Here is a 21,142-nt window from a genome sequence, read left to right on the forward strand (position 1 = left end):
GTGCGCAGGCTTCAGTAGTTGTGGCACGCGGGCTCAGTAGTTGTGGCTCACGGGCTCTAGAGCGCAGGCCCAGTAGTTGTGGCACGTGGGCTTAGTTGCTCTGCCGCATGTGGGATCTTCCTAGACCAGGGCTCAAACCCGTGTCCCCTGCCCTGGCAGGCAGATTCTTAACCACTGTGCCACCAGGGAAGTCCCAAAAATAACTTTTAAGGGTGATTAATCTGCTGTAGTGCACAGAATGGGGGGAAATGGGGAGAATCTGTTTTGGCCATTTATCTGCGAGGCTGAGGCAATGATTCTGGGATGACAGTCACAATCTCTACTAAAAAGACATCTAGAAAAAAATTGAGGGAAAATAACAGGACTTGGTGATCTGAGTAATAGTAAAGATATCTTTAGGGGCTTGGAATATATGGTTCTCGGTGTTTTCCACAGAAACAATGAATTTGAGTTGGCTTTGGCCGCTGCACTTAAAGACTGAAGGAAGCAGAGGCTTTAGAAGGAGGCCCTTCACAGACTTCCTGAAGGACTAACACGGTTCCTTTACGGAAAGCTCCTTACCCACATCCCTGTTATTCCATGTTTAAATACAATATACTTCCTTATCATTCCGTGAGCTTCAACCACACTACAGATGTCGCTGGAATAACCCCCCTTTCTCTGCATGCTCGTTCCCAGAGCTGCCGACCCCATACCTCCTGTCAGGCCAGAATGACCGATGGCCTGGATGTGGACACAGCACCGGTCTCTCCATCACGATGCCTTCAACGCCCTCGGTCAGCACGTCCTGCTACCGGCCGGCCGGTCTCTCACGGGTTGGGTTACAATGCTTAACAAAGCAAACCCAATATTATTCTCACGGAGCACAGAATCCAAAATAGCCCTTTATAGCAAAGCATATTTAAAAGGTTTCTTTTCAAAATGTTCTCCCAACTACTGAAAACAACTTTTTTAAATTACTTTTTATAGTGCAGCATAGTACTTATAACCTTGTTCACTCATATATATAAAATGCTATTCTAATGAAAGCAATAATAAATCAATCTTTGTTTGTGGTTGGAGGCCTTTTAAATTTGGCAAAGTTTGGGGCCTTAAATGTATTCACCTGGCTGAGTCATGCTCAGGATGGCAGAGTTTCTAGAAAAGACACGTTACTGCCTCTGATGGCTGAATCCTGGAAACAGGCAGTTACGCCCAAAAACCAAACGCTGGAATATTGTCTTAGGGCCTTTTAAGGAATGAAAAGACAGTTAATAGAGTACATGATACCAAATATAAATTATCCACTGCTGCACCTCCTTCCATGAAAATGGAGGAATCAAAACAAAGGTAGAGACCAGGACCAAAAAAATAAAATAGTTTTACTTGTAATTCTGGTTTTCTGGCTATTCTCATTTGGTAAATTTAAATGCTGGAGGCTTCTAACCTGTCAGCTCTCCCTATAAATTCTCCATTTGGTGAACTCTTACATAAGTGTTTGCAGGAATCAGTCCAAATATCTTAGGGACTCTACAGACCTATTTATTTCTTTTTAAAATGGTAAGAAATACTATTTTTGAAAACCAAATACTATTTCTTAAAAATCAAAGGCTTCACATTTTAAGATCAAGAAGGGAAAGAAATGTTTACAGTGCAAAGAATCCCAGATATTTCTCAAGCACTGATATACTCTCAATCATTGTATTTCTATCAGCATAAATATTTCAAGAATTTATTTACAAAGTAGAAGTAAATCAACATGACCTCGTTAACAGACCCTAATTTGTTGTGATGTCCAGAAAATGCTGACAAGGTGCTAGAGCCGTTGGTGTTTCCTCCTGATGAATGAAGGGGACAGAAATAGAGTTTCTTGGTGGTAGGTGGTGTGTCCCAACAAATGCAATCACTTTCTTCCATTGCAGAAGGGGAAGTGCCGATTCACATCGCTCCAGAGAAATAAGATGTACAGAGGGCTTTTGCGGGGAGGAGGTGGGAGTGGAGTAATGGGAAGAGGGGTCCATGGGATCAACATGGATGACAAGACCGGAGTGACTAATACTTAGTGTGTCTTGGGTTACAGCTCCCAACAAGCTGATTGCCACCAACAATCAACAGCTCGCACCAGAGATGCTGCTCCTGTTTCACTTGAAGCTGTTTCTTATCACATGGTTGATGTTCTTTATTGCTTGTTTCAACAATTCATCATACAGAATCTACTGCATGTCAGGCACTGTGATAGACTCTGGAATTGTAGCCGTGAGCTAAAAAGACAAAAATATCTGTCCTTGCAATCTGCTATTAGCACATTGAAGCTATGCTGCTTTATGAAATGGGATATTATAATCAGACTTCCTACATCTTTAGGTTAAAATTAAGATTTGAGTTATGTTTTGACCTCATAAGGAGCCCTAAATGACAAAAGAATGAACAGAATGTATATTTCTCACTCAAGGAGTGGTATATGTAGCTTAACTAGTAATGATCAGGCATCATTCCATCCCCTGGGCAAGTTCTGTTTCTCCAGTCCTGTTTAGGACCCCTAGGAGAGAAGTTCTTTCTATTCCCCTGGAAGTAGCATGGGATGCAAGCACAACTCTTGGGAATTTTGCAGCCATTTCATCACCATGAGGGAAACCAACACGACAAAGATGAGCCATGGGGTTGGTTAAGCAAACCCCAGAGAAACACAAAGAATTAGAGCCAGGGTCCTACTCAATCCATACTATAAGAATAATGTCCAATTCCTACAGTTAATTGATTGTATATTTTCTTTTAATAGACGATGGTCAGTACCAAATTACTGACCACAAAGAAAAGAGTAATTTGATCGTTTCATTTTTATCTGTCCATATTACAGTATGCTGAAACTTATGTCACTTGCAACTATTTAAACCTATGAGGAAAAAGTTTATATGTCAGTTTAATAAGGATTGCGAGGTTGCAGTTTGCAAAATAACAGTGTATAACAGTGAAAAGCACATGAAGATAACTGATCAATAAAGCATCATGAAACATCCTTTCCAAAGCAAAATTATCTGAAAATTGACTTTCTTTTAGTTATTTGTATAGCTTTGTCATTTTTCTCAAAATAGTGATCAATGAAAAATATCTTTTATGTTTCTATGATGAAGTATGTATTGTTGAATTAAGTAATCATTGCATCATAATTTCCAATGATTTTCTTTCTTGACGCTATACCTCCAATGAAGTTTATTTTGTTTGGATTTTTAAAATCCCCTCAGGGTAAATGTTTAATATTTTTTTAAAATAATGTGATTTATACACGTTTTAACAGAAACCTATAGCATTTTAATAGAAACACACATATGCACACGTACTTAGAGATTTTAACTTTTAGGACATTAGAATTTATTAGGACTTCTTATTGTCTTAAATAGTTTCAGTAAACATATAAAAGAAAATGAATTAAATTACAGTAGGTGGTGAAACTTTATAGTATATAGTCCATAGACGTAACCATCTGGATGCATGTAGAGAGGAGCAGAATATAGCTTTAACTGGTATGTTCTGGTCTGAACAGATGTTTCCGAACCCACATGGAGGATATGAATCTCTGAAAATAACAAACCAGTTCCAGGGGCAACATTAAAATTATCAGCAACAAATGACTATTCGCTAAAACTAATAAAAGCATCAAGACAGAAAGTCAGAAGCGTTTTATAAGGAGAGTGGGTCATAATACACCCTTTAGAACATGTGATATGTGCCCGATAAATATGTATAAATGCAGCCACACTCGCAATCATGTTAAGAAAAAATGTCCAAATCCTGGAAGCAAGACAAAAGGATGGTTATTTGTGTGTGTGTTTATGTATTATGTATGTGTTTATGCATGCATTCCGTTCTGGTCATGCCCGTGAATTGGTAAGTGACCCTGCTACTTAAATGTCATCGTCCTGCTGTTTAACCTGCACTGACCAACTCCCTCCCTCTTCAAGTGTGACTACCATACGACATCTTGTCTGTAAGTGCTACCCCAAATTATGTAAAAGCAAAAATCAGAGAGGAATCCATAAGATGGGGAAAAAAGAAAGGGAAGAAAAATTATCACAAGTAAAGATTTACATTTGTTTTATGTGTGTTTTGTTGGGGCTTGCTCCCTACAGGAAGGAAGTAAATGAAGTAAAGGAAGCATAAATTCCCCTCTGGAGTGGTGGCCCCCAGGCTGAGGCCGGAAAGGGGTGTGTGTGGCGGCTGAAGGGGGAGGAGTCTGGGAGGGCAGATTAGAAAACCCCGTGTAAGAAAAGCCAGGGAAACTGGAGAAAAGGAAATGCAAGTTCAGACTTTTTGAATTAAAGGGGTTTTAGAGCCTAATTAAGTTGACTGGCTTCACTCATACAGAGGCTCACAAATTTTAAATGATTTCTCCAAGGTTAAAGAGTTCAGGCTTCTTGCTGCTCTGTTAGGTTCTCACTTCCCGAGCTCTCTGAGTTCCTGGAGGGGTAGAAGAGAGTTGGCTGGGAAGATGCAGATGAAGCTCTGGAGGAGGTTGATAGAATACTGGAAAGAATATTGGCCGCATGGTTTAAAAGGCATCATTTTCTAAAAGAACTGACAATTCATTGGAGGCACACTTGGAGGGAAAGGAGGGTTCAGTGGAAAAGTGGGGAGCCGTGCTGATGACATTGGAGCCCAACCCAGGACACTCCATGTGTGTGTGTGTGTGTGTGTGTGTGTTTCCCCATGAGCCATGTTCTTAGAACAGGGCCCAGCCTTGATGTGGGGAAGGACAGGGACAGGGCGGGGACAAGAGGCCAGGGGGTGGGGAGGGGCCAGCCTGGGAAAGTGGGCTTTGTGCTTCCCACTCTCACCAGTGCCCACAGCCTTCTCCCTGCACTGGTCCAGGCCAGGCCTCACGCTGCTCCACAGGGCACTTCCTGGAGCTCTGCATGCCCTGCCCTCAGGGGCCGGGTCTTTAGGGGAAAATGTCCCCAAGTCCTTGGGACAGTAACAGCAGGAGTCCACAGAAGGGCAACAGAACACGCCACCCCAAAACATGACTAGGCGTTCAGCACCTGCCATCCCCAAATGTACCACTTTGATGTACTGATTACATTGAGCTGAAGGTACCTGAAAGGCAGGGGGAGCTTCCCCTGAACGCCCTCATCTGCCTGAACACAGAGCCTCCACAGGAACTCAGGGGTCACAGGTCCCCTCTCGGGAGCTTCACCACCAGAAAGACTGACTCTTGTCACAGGAGAGGAGTCTAGAAGTGGACCCCACCCCCAGACAGACCCTGTCACCAACTGCCATCCTCTCATCCGTCCTCTAAGGGCCACTCATCTTCCCTGGAAAGCATGTTCTCTCCCCAGAGAGGCCTGCACCCCTTCCCCTCCCCCTGCCATGATGGTATTTAAGCCTGAATTCTGAGCCACCCCAAGAGTCCCTCACTTTCTGGGGCATCTCCCACGTGGACACAAGGTGGACACGTGACTACAGCTCTGTGCATATTTCTCTGGATAATCTGTATCTCATTACAAGGGTCACAGCCAAGAACTCAGGGACCTACACCAGGTACCACTAGGAACAGAGCTGGCCTGGCCCTTACATTCAGGACCACTTGCCTCCCTGGGTGGGGGTAGGGGGCGGTGGTCATCACCCTCCACCTTCCCCCAGGTCCCCACAGCATGTCCATCCCGTGTCCCATGTCCCCCCCCCAACCTCCACCGCACTCCTTCATTCCTTACCTGGTGTGAGTCACGTGCAAACAGAGAGGCCTGAGTAACACACCCCAGCTGCCCACTCCTGGCCTAATACTATTCCTGCTAATACGAGTAATATTACTCTATTTCAAGACAGACACAGAAACACTAAATGTTTATGAAAATGTGTAATTTGACAGCCTCCATCCTTGTGGGCTGTATCGCATGACATGAAAATCTCTATTATGACACGCATAAAAGGCTCGAGAGAGTTGTATTCCCGTGCAGTTGTGCCTTCGTCCCTCAGCAGGTGTCTTTGGGCCCTGACCGTTGTCCAGCTGCCCCACCTGCATGTGTAGCAGAACCTCTTCTCGTTGTGATTTTAGTGTTTCGTGGACGTGAAACCCTTCTCTGCAACAGATCAGTAAGATCCCCTGAACATGTTTAGCTCAGGTTCCTGGAAGTTTAGGAATGGGATTCCCTGATCCCGAGACCCCAGTTCAAAACAGGAACCAGTGAGCATAGAGACGCCCTCTGCATCCTTATCTAATTAATTTCACCAGTTTCTGGTAGGGAGTCAACTGCAGCACAATTCTGGCAATTTAGCCGGATTTTAGCAATTTGCCTGAAGTCTTCGGGGGGGCGGTGGTGCGGGGAATGTGGCAGTGTTTTGCCCTCATTGGGCAGTAATTCCCCAAACATGAATAATTCCTCCAACTTGATTCTCTGCGCTCCTCTTTGGACTCACTGTGCAACCGTCTAGATTGGGGTGGCGTCAGAATTCACCACGTGTAACCCTCCAGGAACGAAGGCGATTGGGACAAAATAGTGATTTTACTCGGAATATACAAGGAAATACAAAAAACAGGTATTTCTCTTCATGTAGAAGAGAAAGGAAGCCAAAGAAGCTATATACTAACTTCTGATATATTCATATCTGACATAATAAATTGTGGATGCTTTAATTCATGTGGGGTAAAATATATAAGACTATATAAAACAACAAGGTAAGAAGTTACCGTTGGAAATATATGACTGAATGTCTTAAACTTTTCTGAAGAGATTATCCATTGACCTAAGAAAGTCTGTCTTTACATGACCACAAAACTGGAAATCAGTGTAAATGGTGTCCTTTCTAAAGAAACTAAGAATAATTTACTTTCAATGATTCTAATATTCTTGTTTGTTCTCTATTTCAGAATGCTGTCCCCAATGGCTACTAGCATTAAGTTAGAGTTTTCCCTCAAATTAAGAAGTCTGTGTTATTAACTTCCAATAGATAAGTAAAGTTAAACAGTTAAATTGCAAAGTTTATTGCTTATTTTTGGTTAATTTCCCTTACCTGCTGACAGTAATTACGATTTAGGCTTAGAAGCACATAGCAAAAAACTGACATAAACTGAATAACAATACAGCTCAGTTCTTGGAATTAAACTTTGAAAAGGAATCTCTTCATACCTAATATCATTTGCTTGACAATAAAGAGAGGAATATTTTGTAACTGGACTACATAAAAAATAAGCTTACAGCTTTGAGTGATACATTGCTTCTTACCAGATTAAAGTGAACTTAAAGTTATGAAAAAATTAGTTCCAAGCTTTTTAATTTTCCCTTTAAGAAGGAATCTCTCTACTGCACCACTGCATGTACAGAATGAAGGAATCAACTAAAATATATAAGGTTTCCAGCGTGCTGAGATACAACTTCACATCATATTTCATTGTCTGGCCAAATATTTGTGGAGCAGATCAGAGTACAGACGTGGGGATACAACTTTAAATAAATAACCGGTTATCTAAAACTCTGAGGCCTGCAAAATTAAGCTTGGGCTTTGCTAGAAATAGGCAGCAGCTCTCCTACAAGAATCTGGATGTCGGTCTGTTCTGGGGCCATAAATCCCACGAGCCTGACGCACTGGGTGCAGCTTTCTCCAACAACATTCTTGCCCTTGTTACTCACGCCAGACACTGTTCTCTGCTTTCGAACCGTCAGAGACCAGCAAATATGGCTGATGGACCAGAGAGGCCCCTCCCCCGTGTTTATCAACCTCAGTAAGTTATGTGTGACGTTCTCAGTTCCTACGGGTCCTTTTACAGTTATTACGGATGTTCAAGGTTCCAAAGGTTGAAGGGCTTCAGAACACGCCACCCTGTATGCCTCTGTGGCATACCGATCATTTTGACCTGGAGGTTCTGTAGAATCAGCAGATGCAGGAAGGGCTCTCTGACTCTCATGTTCTACCCAAAAGCAGGTCCTCAAAGTTCCCAGGAGAAGGGGGCCCTCCCTGGGCCAGGGAGACCAGAACATTCTTACTGATGCCAGAATGGACCTGTACAGATAACCTAGTAAAATAGCCCTAATCTTCCATTCCTTCCCCCCCATATCTCCTCATCCCTGCCTCACAATTTATTGCCCCCATCCCAAGCCCCTTTGCCTTGTCACATCTCCACAAGTTCTCATTCTTTGTGTAAAAGACATTTAAGCTTTGGGGCCTAACGGCTTCTTCAGATCTTCATTTTCCTTCTGAAGACTCTGCTGTGTACATAAAAATATTCAATACAAACTATATGCTTGTCTCCTGCTCATCTGTCGGTGTCAGTGTAATCCCAAGGCCAGCCTCGAAGCTAAGAGCGTAGAAGGGAACGTGTCCTCTTCTATGAGCTCACCTTGCAAACACACAGCACTGCATTAATGCTCCTTCAGAAGAGTCCTTCTCCCCTGCATATTCCTGAAGCTTCTATTTCCAACAGGGGGCAACCCCAGGGCTCAGTGGTGGACAGAGGTGGGCGGGGAACTTTCCTGGGAAAAGCCTCTCCTCTGACATCTAAATCACGACGTGAAAAAGCCTTCAAAGACCCATGTTTAGAACCCTGTCAATCCAGCCAAGTACATGGCAGAACCTCCATAAATATTTGTGGAGAAAATATCTGTCAGTTCATTAGTTTCCCACATGGAAAAATCAGCAGAGGTAAGACTCAGTCTGTGGGGCTGATAAGGCATTTTTGGTTGGCTTTTCTTTGCATTTGGTGCTGACTAAACTGCTCGTTTTAAAGTGCAAAAGAATTTATCTGAAGTTACTGACTGTGCACAACTTGCATCTTCAAAGTGATGCAGTGGAATACTACCTGGATTTTTTTTTTTATGTTTAAAAAAAAAGAACAAAAAACTGTACTTCTCTCTCTAAAAAAAAAAAAAAGCAATTCTTCAATAATAAGCCCTAATTTGATACAGAGGTATATATATTTTTAGCCCCCAATATCAACATAACTGAAGGCTTTCCCATGATAATTTTCTACTTTGATGCATAGAGATACTGTACAAGATGAATTACTCGATGCTGAGAGTATCCAGCTCAATAGATATTAAACTTCCTTTACAGCGAGCAATATATGAGACATTGGATACTGTGTGATAATGTGAAAGGAAATAATGCCCAGCTCGTGCTTATTTGGCACTTTGTGTTTGAAAAGCCCTATTATTTACATTACTTTATTCCGTCATTATCAGCACCTTGTGAGCTTCGAAGATTAAGTAGTTTGCCCAATGACATCCAGCCAGCAAGCTGCAAAACACTTGGGATTAAATGATTTCCCCCAAAACAACCACCACTGTACATATCCGCTGGGATGGGGCACTCAAAGAGATTTATGTTTCATTCTGTGAAAATTGGTGTCAGGCTGCGGGATCTTCATGTGCAGTGATGCTGAGGATTGGAAGGTTTTACTTTGTGTCACATGAATCCTCGTGATGAGCTGCCAGCGACTCTCATGTCACCTTTTCTCTCTGTGCTGCACACTTTGGTGAAAACAATGTTACTGATGCTGTCAGTTGGCTGATCTCTAGGAGACAAGATAAAAGCCCATCAGTGAGGCACACACGCTGCCCTTTCAGGACAGAGGGATGCAGAAAGCCAGTGTTTTGCACTAAGATATTTGTGATTGTGCCAGGAGCTCAGAGCTATAACTCATTTCCATAAAATCCCACGTGTCTTTCTTACAAATGGATGGGCCCAGGCAGCTTGGTCATTGTTTAATACACTGTGTGTAATTTCTTGCCAGGATGAGGGTTGACCCACAGCCAGCAGTGGGGGAAGAGTCCAGGGGGATGGGTGGGCTGCCTGAGCTGACCCCCCTGGGATAGCAGGCCTGTCACAGAGGGGTTTCTGGGCGAGGATCTGCTCATATGCTCCTGGGGTCAGGTTCTGGGCTTGAAGAAGAGTCTGAAACAAGTGACTGGGGAGGATGCTGGGACCCCCACCCAGATCCCACCTGGGTTCCTTTCCATCCCTGTTCGACCTCTGACAGGTTGGCACAGTCCCCCAGGGTGTCAGCCGGTGCCCAGATTTCCCTTGCTTGAAGCCTGAGATGCACCCGACCCGCAAGCTCAACACGGATCCCAGGTTGGGAAACACAAGGGGTGACACCAACAAAGGAGCTTCTGGAGATGCAGCGATGATTTTTAAACAACAACAAGGAGGGTAGGTCACTCCCTCCTTGTCCCTTTGGAGCCCTCTTCCTTCCAACTCCTCCAGATCCTCAGGAAGGGCCATCCTTCTCACCACAGCCCCCAGGGCCCGGGAGGTCGGCAGCCCAGCCTCCTTCCTGTCATCAGCTGCCTGTCCACTATACTTGCGTGAACAGAGAACTGGAGCAAATCCTGGAAACAACGGTCACAGCACAGCCGCCCTGGGCTCCAGCTGGGCTGTATCATGGGTCCCGCCCTCGCTAGGAAACTGGGAAGGGGGAAGGCCAGTTGGCGTCCCCTGAAAACAGGGACAGCGGGTGTCAACTCAGAGCGAAGGCTGCACAGAGAAGAAATGACGGGGTCGATGGCTCAGTACACGATGCGTCACCCTGAGTCCTTCGGTGGCAGCCGGGCTTGCCATAACATGCGTGGCCTGCGCTTTAGAAACTCGGTTTCTTAAATTACTGATGACGTTAGTTTAAAAGAAATTACACAGTCTATAAAGATAAAACATATGTTCAATTCTTATCTTCTCCTCAAGAACATCTCCAATTACTTAAATTGACTTCCTCTTTGGGTATCTTTGCAATATGTAGATAGGTAGATAATATTCATAATATATACTCATATAATTATAACTATAACTAATTAATAATAACTATAACTAATAAACTATAACTAATTATATAATATATAAGTATAGTTAGTTATATAAATATAGATTATAATTTATAATATAATAGTATAATTACATGTAATATGTTATATAATAGGTATAAAGTATCAGTATATTGCACATTATTGTGTATTTCTATGTAGTATATACATTATTATGATATATAATTATATATTCTGTTTATTATGATAATATCATTATAATACAAATGCTATATAACATGCTATACAATAATTTATAATATATGTATGATGTGTATTAAAATATACTACATAATATATGTCTACAGTAATATACGCTATATATCTATTATAATATAGCTTAGACAGTATAGTATGTTATATTATACAGTATATTATATATATAATTGTTCACTATTATAATATAACGTATTATGTATACATCACTGATCGTCCCTATGAAGCTGATAGTCTCCGGTCCCTGCACTGGAACCCATCTCTTCCTTGCAAGGGTTACTGGTTGCTCTACCTGCTGTTCAAGTCCCTTCCCCACACCCCCAGATGCACTGCCTCACCCCGTCCCTCCCAGCTGGCTTGGAGTCCTGGGGTCTGACTTATTTCACAGCCTCAGAACAGCTTTTGCCTCATCACAGGGCAGGTTCAACTAAGGATGAAAATCTGGCTGAATGTGTGAGACTAATATCCTCCTGATACCAGCTGCCCACCTGGGTCCCACATCTCCAGTCTTCCTACCTCGTTACCAGTGGTCACCCTTCAGCCAATAAATCCAGAAAGACTGTCCAGCTGACGCCAGCTTCATGAGTCAAGTCCTAAGAACCACAAAGAGCTCAACATTAGAAAAATTAATATGTTTTCAATAATCAAGATCTAAACTGTACCCAATCCTGTTTGCCTACTGGCTAAGGCAGACATGAATGTCTCAGTAAAACTAATTCGATGTGAAATAGGAGATGGAACTCATGAGCGTGAAAACTGGCTCAGAGGAAAGCTCTGGAGCCGTGTGTGCCCTGAGCACAAGTCTCTGCGCCTGCCGGTCCTCACCGTTCAGCATAGACGACCCCTCAACAGAAGCCACTGCGCCTCTTTCCTAGGAAGACGGACTTCGGGGCAATACTGCCTTTCTGCCCCTGCAAAAGGGTTTCACCTAAAATGACACATTCAGGGGAGCCTCTTCTCTGCTAAAAGGGATGGAGAATCTTACCTAAAGAGTCTAAGCTTATAATTCAGATGTCTTATTCTTCTCATAAATGTGTCCAAAAAAATCTTACCCTTGATATTGAACTTATTTGAGCAATAGGACCAATAGTGGGGAAACAAAAATGCTTCTCCAAACATTTTTGCTGGGAAATGGGCTCGGGACAGGGGTTTAGGCTAACTCTACAGGCAAAGAGCAGAGCCCGGGAAGAAGGCAGCTCTAAAAACAGCAGCTAGACTTTCCCTCTTCATTTAAACCTCACTCGCAGGCTGTTAAAATTCCATCGAAGAGACAGACATATTTGTAAAAATTACTATATTTCTGAGCCCTGGGGGAGGCCCTGCCTGAGAAACAGCATGTGGGCTGCCTTTGAAATAAAGCCTCAGACCCAAAGCAGGAAGATGCCCTGCACCCCAGGAGCCCCGAGTCCCTGCAGGGAAGTGCAATTTCCTGTCGCCCAGAGACTCCAGGACACCCAGGGTAGAGGGGTGTTCCCAGGCCGCCAGCGCCATGGGGGCCTCTCACCTCGACATCTAACTATTGTGTTTCTCTCCCTGCATCTGAGTCATTCAGCTTCTTCTCCTGATCACTGATTTCTGCGCTTCCCTCAGCAGCTTGATCTTGCTGCCTTCTAGCCTATCTTGAGAATTCCTGCCATCCCCACCCTGCTCTGGGGGAAAGTGTTTTGACAGTTTTAGGCACCTTTTATGAAGTAGGAGGAAGGAGAAAGCACAGCTCCTGGATGCCCTGTTTTTGGGCTCTGCAACCTTTAACCTTGGATTAAAGGTTAGAGGAGGGGCGGCCATGGACTCCTGATGAGACCGTGACCAGAACAATGCCCAGAATGACTGGACCACCACCTCCGACCAACCGTGGACTCTGACCCACAGGGTGTAAATCCATCCGTGCGCCCAAGTGAGGACGGGGATGGTCAGAGACCAGCCAGTTCAATGGGCCTCATGTAAAGAGGAGAGCAGAGAGGGCCTGACTGAGCTCTGGACACAACTCATTCCAGAAACACTGGCTTTTAATAGCCATTGGCTCCTATTTCTTGAGTTCTCATCAGTTAAGGCAGGGGCTTCAGGGATGAACTTATTTACAAAACAGAGTTAGAGCCACAGACGTAGAAAACAAACTTATGGTTACCAGGGGATAAGGAGGGGAGGGGTCGGCGGGGGGTGAGGGATAAATCGGGAGATTGGGATTGACATATACACACCACAATATATAAAATAGATAAGTAATAAGGACCTACTGTATAGCACAGGAACTCTACTCAATACTCTGTAATGGCCCATATGGGAAAAGAATCTAAAAAAGAGTGGATATATATGTATATGTATAACTATTCACTTCACTGTATACCTGAAACTAACACAACATTGTCAATCGGCTATACTCCCATAAAAACTAAAAAAAAAAAGAAAGAAATGGAGACGCCAACTACATGATGGTAGACCAGAAGGCAGAGCAAGATAAGTGCACAAGTAACGATTGGAAGGAACAGCAAGAACATGGCATGCCAGGGAAACCACAAACGCCCCATTCTTCCTCGAAATGTAGCTACATGTGGATAGTGCACACTCCAGATATGGGTGCCTGATGAAGCATATTAATTATTGAATGATGCAATTAATCCATCGTGGGAATAGCTAGCTAGCTGTGTGATCTCATCTGGGAGGGGTCCCTTAAAATCTCTGCTTTCTCTCGCTCCTCAAGATTAGGAAGTTAAAAGTGATGAGCTCTAAGTTCCCTGATCACATTATGATTCTAAGATTCTAAGGTATTCTGAGCAATAATAATAGAAATCAAGGTAATTCTCCCTGATCTAATTATGGTGTGATTAGGGGGCAGGTGATGGGAGGGGTTGCTGATTGCTGCTCCTGTGACTCCTGCTTGGGAATGGTTTTGAGTTTGGATTAGCACATTGATTGCCACACATTGTTATTCTGCTAATGGCATTTGGTTAATTGCATGAAACGATGACTCATCGTTTGCCAAAGTCTTTATTCAGAAGAAAAATGCCCATGAAAGTCAACCAAAATTCATAATAAAATCGGTGTTCTGAAGCTTTCCTTTTAGAACAGAACACGTAGGAAATCGAGCCCATCATTTTGCGTACTTGAATAATTTAGAGATTTTGCTTTGTTGGTTGGGGGTAGCATGTATATATTTACTTGTCATCTGTGTACATTTATGCTTTGATTTAATTGTGATAATTTTGGAATATCAAGGTGAAACAGGATTCCATCTGAAAAACTATAACTCTGGGGAAGAAAGAAATATCTTTTTCCCTCTGAGAATCAAATTCAGTTGAGGCTTTGGGGAAGATATAATTTGTCATAATAAAAGGTGTAAATATTGTTTTAATGATAAAAATAGATTAGGATGCAATTTTGCCAGAAATATTAGGATAAAATAGAAAATTCCCAGAAGTTTTCTCTTGTGATGATGGCCCCAAACTACTTCATGACCACCCCAAGATTTCTGTTCACTTTAGTCAGTAAAGCCATTTTGATAGAAAAACCCTAGCGATACAGTTTGACTTACTCATTAAAAATGCTAGTTTATTCATAATTGTCAAAACTTGGAATCAAGTAAGATGTCTTTCAGCAGGTGAATGGATAAGTAAATTGTGATTCATCCAATGGAATGTTGTTCAGAGCTAAAAAGAAATGAGCTGTCAAGCCATGACAAGACATGGAGAAACTTAAATGTATATTATTGAGAGAAAGAAGCCAGTCTGAAAAAATCTACGTACTGTATGATTCCATATATAAGACATTGTGGAAAAGGCAAAACTACAGAGACAGCAAAAAGATCAGTAGTTGCCAGGGGTTAAAGTAGAGAGAGGGATGCATAGGTGGAGCACAAAGGATTTTTAGGGCAGTGAAACGTATGACACTATAGTGGTGGCTACATGTCAGACATTTGTCCAAACCCATAGAACGTATGAACGACAGCAAGAGTGACCCCTAATGTCAACTGTGGACTCTGGGTGAGGATGACATGTCCCTGTAGGTTCATCAATTGTAACAAATGGACCATCTGGTGGGGATGTTGATGGTGGGGAGGCTCCTGTTCCTCAGCCACCTCCCCTGGCTTGGGGCCTAGTGTTAGGAATGTGTTCAGAGAGACGGCTCCAACCCCATATGTAAAATCAAGTGATTTTGGTAATGAGAAAATCTGCATTGTCTTAGGATGTAATCTCCAACTGTATTTATTAAATGTACCACAAAATTCTTGAAAATATGTTTGTTTTGTGACAGAAGGAGGTGAGTGGGCCACTTTAATAATAGTCGTCAAGTTTCCTAACCACATTCTTTTCAATTGCCAACTCATCTTGAAATCACCCTATTTGTTTTGAATCCATGAACGGACATCAGTTGGAGGTGGGGACGCCTCTGGGTGCCCCTCACAGAAGCAGCTCCAGCACTGGCTGGATTGAAGGGCATCTGACTGAAATTATCATGGAAACACAGTAGTAAAGGTAAGGTGTTTTTTTGTTTTGTTTTGTTTTGTTTTGTTTTGTTTTATTGCTAGAAATAAGTTTGCTTGTTTGAAACTGTTGCTGAAAAATGGAGAGGAACTTGAAAAGCCTTCCAGCAAAGTTCACTTTGGAAACAGCTCTGGGGAGAAAACAAACAAACAAACAAAAACAAAAAACAGCCACAAAAAACCTATCTGAGATTGTTTTACTGTGGTTGTATTGTTAGTCTTTTAATTCCCTATTAAACCTTTTTCCCTGACCTTCCTCTTTCCTTGACTATCCTAACATTTTGTTTATAGAGCACATTTGGGTTTAGAAAGGGACTTCCCATATTTTTTTTTCGGTTAAATGCTCATTATTTTCCCCATTTTAAAAGCGAAGCATCCAAGGCTCAAATGTGACAGTTCCCCAAACAGCAGGCAGGTGAGGAAGTGAAGGGAATTCTGAGAATCTCAGTCAAGTATTTGTCAGGAGTACTTTTTTAGGATCTTTCTGTGAGTCTTCATTCAGCTAAAAACAAAAAAAAAATCTTGTATTTCTTCTAGTCTTAATTCCTGCTTTTTTGGAACATCAGGGTGTGTTGGTTATGCAGGAAATAAAATTCAGCCCTTGCTTGTGGATACACAGACAAGCAAATGGAGCTACAAAATCTCTCCCTCCATCTATATATATACACATATATCTGTGTATATACTGATGTATATATACACACATACATGTAACAGTACACACACACATCTCAGGGCTTTTCAACCTCAGCCCTTCTAAGGTCATTTGGGGCCAGGTGACTCTCTGCTGTGGGGACTGTCCTGAACACTGTAGGATGTTTAGCAGCATCCCTGGCCTCTGCCCACTAGGTGCCCAGAGCACCCTCCCTCCCAGTTCTGACAATGAAAAACATCCCTCGACATTGCCAATATCTCCTGGGGTGGGGGGGGGGAGGCAAAACCCTCCCTGATTGATTGAGAACCACTGATATATACACATTTTTTTCAAGAAATATACATAAAATGTAAAAAATGTTTTGTATCCTAAAAATAAATGTAAACTTTCTTTGATTTCTATCACTGAACCAGCACTTAGAGAATAACAAAGAAATAATAGCAAATCTGAAAACCACTTTGTCATCCCATTTTGTACAGACCACATCACACCATGGTTGGCATTTTGACCAGATCTTCCCAATTCTGAAATCACCATTTGATCCATATTTCAATAAAATGAAGAGCCCCAAATAGAAAAAAGGAATATTGTTCTACTGTTTATCTTCAGATTTCCTTCCAACTATTTTTGGACCTTCACCAAGTAAACATGACTGCCTTGTGACTCTATTTATTAGTGGACCACTTCTGTCTGGAGACTATGATAGACAACATCACTTCAATCAAGAGACTTGTGACTGATTTTTAAAATATCACAACCCCGCGTGGTTCCCATCCCTGCAGTTGGCTGATCTGGTGCTGCAGTGTTGACTAAGCCCTTGTATGGGGCCTGTGAGGTTGAGGGTGCCCGCAGGTGGTGGCTGGTTCCCAGGGGAGATTAACCACGGCAGGCACCCTTTTTCCTAGGCCCCCGTGGACACCACTGGCCATTTCTTCGCCTCCCCTAAGGCTCGGTCACTGCCTGGGTGCATTCTCCCCCTAAGGTTAGTCAGTCAATCAAACGGTCTCATAAATGATTCCCGCCCCCCCTGGTGTCCACCTAAGTGGTGGAGAAACAAATAAGGTCCAGCCTCGCCATGAAGAATCTCAGCCAAGTTGGCTTTGGACTTTTACACCATCAAATTCCCCCAAAGCCAAGGTTTCATTCCAACCAATAGTACTTTCATCCCAAGTAATATTCAAGGGCTGTGATTTTCAGGGCTGCTGAACAAGATATTCTAGTGTCTAAAAATAAATAAACGAAAAACGACCAAGCCCAACATCCTGGGTTATTTATCAATAACGTCCAAAGCTCTGAGAGGTAACATTTGCCAAGAGTGAGTAGAAACAAAACACCGGAGTTTATTGTGAAAATAGGCAGGGTGTGGCTAACAAAATAAGATCAGGCAGTTAAACTCTGTGACCCAAGGTGGGAGGAAGGTCATTCTACTGTCAGATGATGTTGCTGGTGTCAATGCCCTACAGGTAGGGCACCCCCGGAGGGCCTGAGGAGCTGCAAGGAGACTGGAGACCCTTGTGCTCAGAGCCCAGGGAGCCCAAGGTGAAGGCCACGAGGCAGCCGAGGGGAACATTGGGAGAATTGTAATAGATCTGGCTTTTCCCCTGGGAGACTGCTATGCTTATCAAAACCCAAATGCCTTCAGAGGCCAACCTGACAATGTAAGTCAGTATGAGAAAACTCAAACGTTTCTCTTAATCTAGATTTCGTTTTACCAGTTTGGACAGACAGACATCCAGGAAAATAGTTCCATGATAACAAAAATGGACACTGCAGCTGATGGGCAATGGTAACCCACGTGGGACTTCAGCGTGGCTGCCACATGGGATCTGGAGAGGCCAGCCCTTCCCACAGGGCAGCCATCACTCAGTCACGCAGTCCGGTGGCCGTGGGAAAGGGAGGCTCAGTGTCAGGCTGGCCTCTGGAGGCGCTGGGGTTTGTGATGAGTGTAGCGGTCTCAGGTAAAAAGCCAAACCTATTCAACGCCCCCAGAGTTCCCCTCTGCCACCTCCTCCAAAGAAGCCCAAATGGGATTTCTCCACGTCTAGCCATTAACTCAGAATTCTTTACCCCTCTCCAAGGAAAACATGTCTGTGGGTGAATGTGGCCCTTAGTCCAATGGAGCGAGCCCTCTGAGTCCTCTCCTCAGGTGACACAGGAGAAGCTGGGGGAGGGGGGCTGGTCATCACTCCAGCCGCCTCGAAGGCTGCCCGTCAGACCCTGTTTCCTTTGGACCCAAGTGTGGGACTCTTTCCACTGTGTCCTCAGGTGGTGAATTGAGAGTCTCCTGAACTGTCATTGGGTCTAACCCATCACCTCTTACAAGAAGGCAAAGCTTTGTTCTTTGAGGAGCCTTTCATTTGCCGTAAAGTCCGTGAGTTCTTCAAAACCTGCATTGATATCCGTTTCTCCAGGAAGCCTCTCCTGAATAGCTTCACTTCCTTAGAATTTTGAAAATGTGCATCACAGAAGTCCAACTACCGTGTCTGTCTTTACTTCATTCTTACTCTCTAGTTTCACACACACACACACACACACACACACACACACCTTGCTTCCTCACTAGAGACCACATTCTGCTTCAACTAAAAAGGTCCTGCACGTGTGTGTGTGTGTGTGTGCAGTATTTACAACACCTATGTGACAGTTCAGCCTATAAAAATCCACATATCAACACTGAGCTGAGGCAATGCATGCTATATGAACACAGAGACAATGGCACCAGGGTCAGATCCTGCCCTATTAAAAGAGCAAACATTTTTTTCAGAAAAAAAAATAATATTGTGAAAGTACTATATGCCATGAAAATGTAAATTTCACTCTGTCTGTAATAGTAATGGGAAATGCTTTGCTCGCTTTCACCTAAGACCAAAATGCTCAATGTGCAGAATTGAAATGAGTCACGATTCCTGCCACTGGCTGATGAGATTAAAGGCACTTGTCAGCCCAGGTAGATTTTTTTTTTGTAAAAAGTGCAGCTTCCAGGTAACAATCCGGTGTTCTCCAGCCCTGGGAATGACAGAGCCATTTCATAAGTTTTAGAAAATCTGATCACGATCATTCAACCCAGGCCTTCAGGCAACTCTAAATACAGAATTATGATTTATAAGGAGAATAATTTGGAACAGGTAGGATGATTCTATGCACCTGGGGAGATTTGAGCCTTCGGGACGTGGTCCATGTTGCATATTCCTCTGGGACAACAGGCAGTGGTTAAGATGTGGCATTGACCTTTCTGTCTCAGCTGCGGAGGTCTGCAGGGACAGACGCACTTTGACTATTTACGTGCATCAGTCCTAGGCTAGCGACCTGGAGACATGGATCATGGGGATCTGTTCTTTTTCCACAAATAAGTTACGTGACTTTAGGAAATCACTGAACCGCTTTCTGCCTTCCCCGGCCAATGGGCATCATGTCTGATCCCTGTACCTCCCGTAATTGTTGTGGGAAAGATGTCAGTGATATTGGAAATCTTGAACACGTTGGTCTTTATTGAATCCTATTTTGGTTTCTTACCCTTGGAGGTGTCGAAACATCAGAGAAACTATATTTTTATGAATTAAGAAGCAAAGCTCCAAAGAAAGAGGCATGTGCCTATGAGAGCCAGTGACTGAGATCAACAGTTTGTTTGGGAGTAATAATTATAATAAATTAGAACATTTAATCATTTAACTGATATCTTTGTGCTCACTTTGTGCTGGGCCCTGAACCACACAAAACCACAAGACCTATATTCATTTATATGTAAAAGATAAATATACATAGAGTACACCTGTTAATTGATTAGTTGTATATATCATATTTCATCACGTTAAAGAAGTCGTTGATTTTAACGTATAGCATTATTTTCTATGCCACACAGATCTTTAAGTAGTCAGCACAGACCCACCTCTGTCAAAATTTCTAAAAAATCTATGGGAATTTTTCCTTTTTTTGTTATTTTAGATGAGTGCATTTTTTTCTGAATGAGAGAAATCCCATTTCTGACAGTTTTGATACTGGTTTCAACAAGTGTCTGCTCTACAGAAGTTTCCTCTCTTCGAAACCACTGAAAATAAAATCACTGAGCCAGCCGTGCACTGTGTTGTGGTCTCTCCCCATCTTCCTCCTGAGCTGACTCAGAACTGACTCTAATGCTGCTCCTAGGCCAGTCTGACTGCCTCATTGAACCGTTTTCCCCATCACTTCTCTGGCTCACTTGCCCACCTGTAAGAAAGGTTTTGATTCTACATTTGCTAAATCCACACATTTTTAATAAATAAATCCAGCTCTGGTGGCTGAAAACAGCTACAAGGTGAGTTGGGGGAGGAGCAGGGGCTCCAGAAAGCAGCCTCTGGAACAGCCCCTCCTGCTATGACCTGAGCTGGGAACAAGCCAACAGTGTGCACCAACCTGGCCATGCCCCACTGTCCACAGAAAGTACAGGAGTCATGATGGATCTCCAGCCTCACATACAACGTAATACATGCTCTTCGCCAAGTGGCTTCTGACTCTGCAGGCTAGAGACAGGGTGAGCAGAAGCTGCAGGGGAAAGTGAGGGGAAACCCCACCAGTGTTGGCTCCACAGAGAGGGTTCCTGTTGCCCCATCAGATGCTCCTGCTCTCCCTGCAGTGTGACGTTTCCAAGAGCAGAGCAAAGTGCACAGAGAGCAGGACCTGGAGCTACTGCTTCAGGAGAGGCTGCCTCTGGGAGCCAGTTTCCATATTGTTTCCTGAAAACAAAAATAGATGCTCTGGTGCAGCCAAAGATGTTAAGCAGTGACCACAGGCATGACTTCAACATGTAACCCAGTGTGATACCTGAATGTGATGCCAGACGGACACACGCCCACCCCTCCTGCCAACACAGAAGGAGAGGAGGGAAGGAAGGAGAGGAGGGAAGGAAGGAAAAAGGGAGGGAGAGAAGGAAGGAAGGGGGGAAGGAAAAAAGAGAAGAACAAAGAAAGATAAAAAAATAAATGGCACTATATGAATAGAAAATGTAAAAGAGACTAAGGAAACGCCTGAGGTATAACGCCCCGTTGCCTTGGCTCA

The sequence above is a fragment of the Mesoplodon bidens genome, assembly GCF_964165515.1.
Source record: "Mesoplodon bidens genome assembly, chromosome: 3".
Lineage (NCBI taxonomy): Eukaryota > Metazoa > Chordata > Mammalia > Artiodactyla > Ziphiidae > Mesoplodon > Mesoplodon bidens.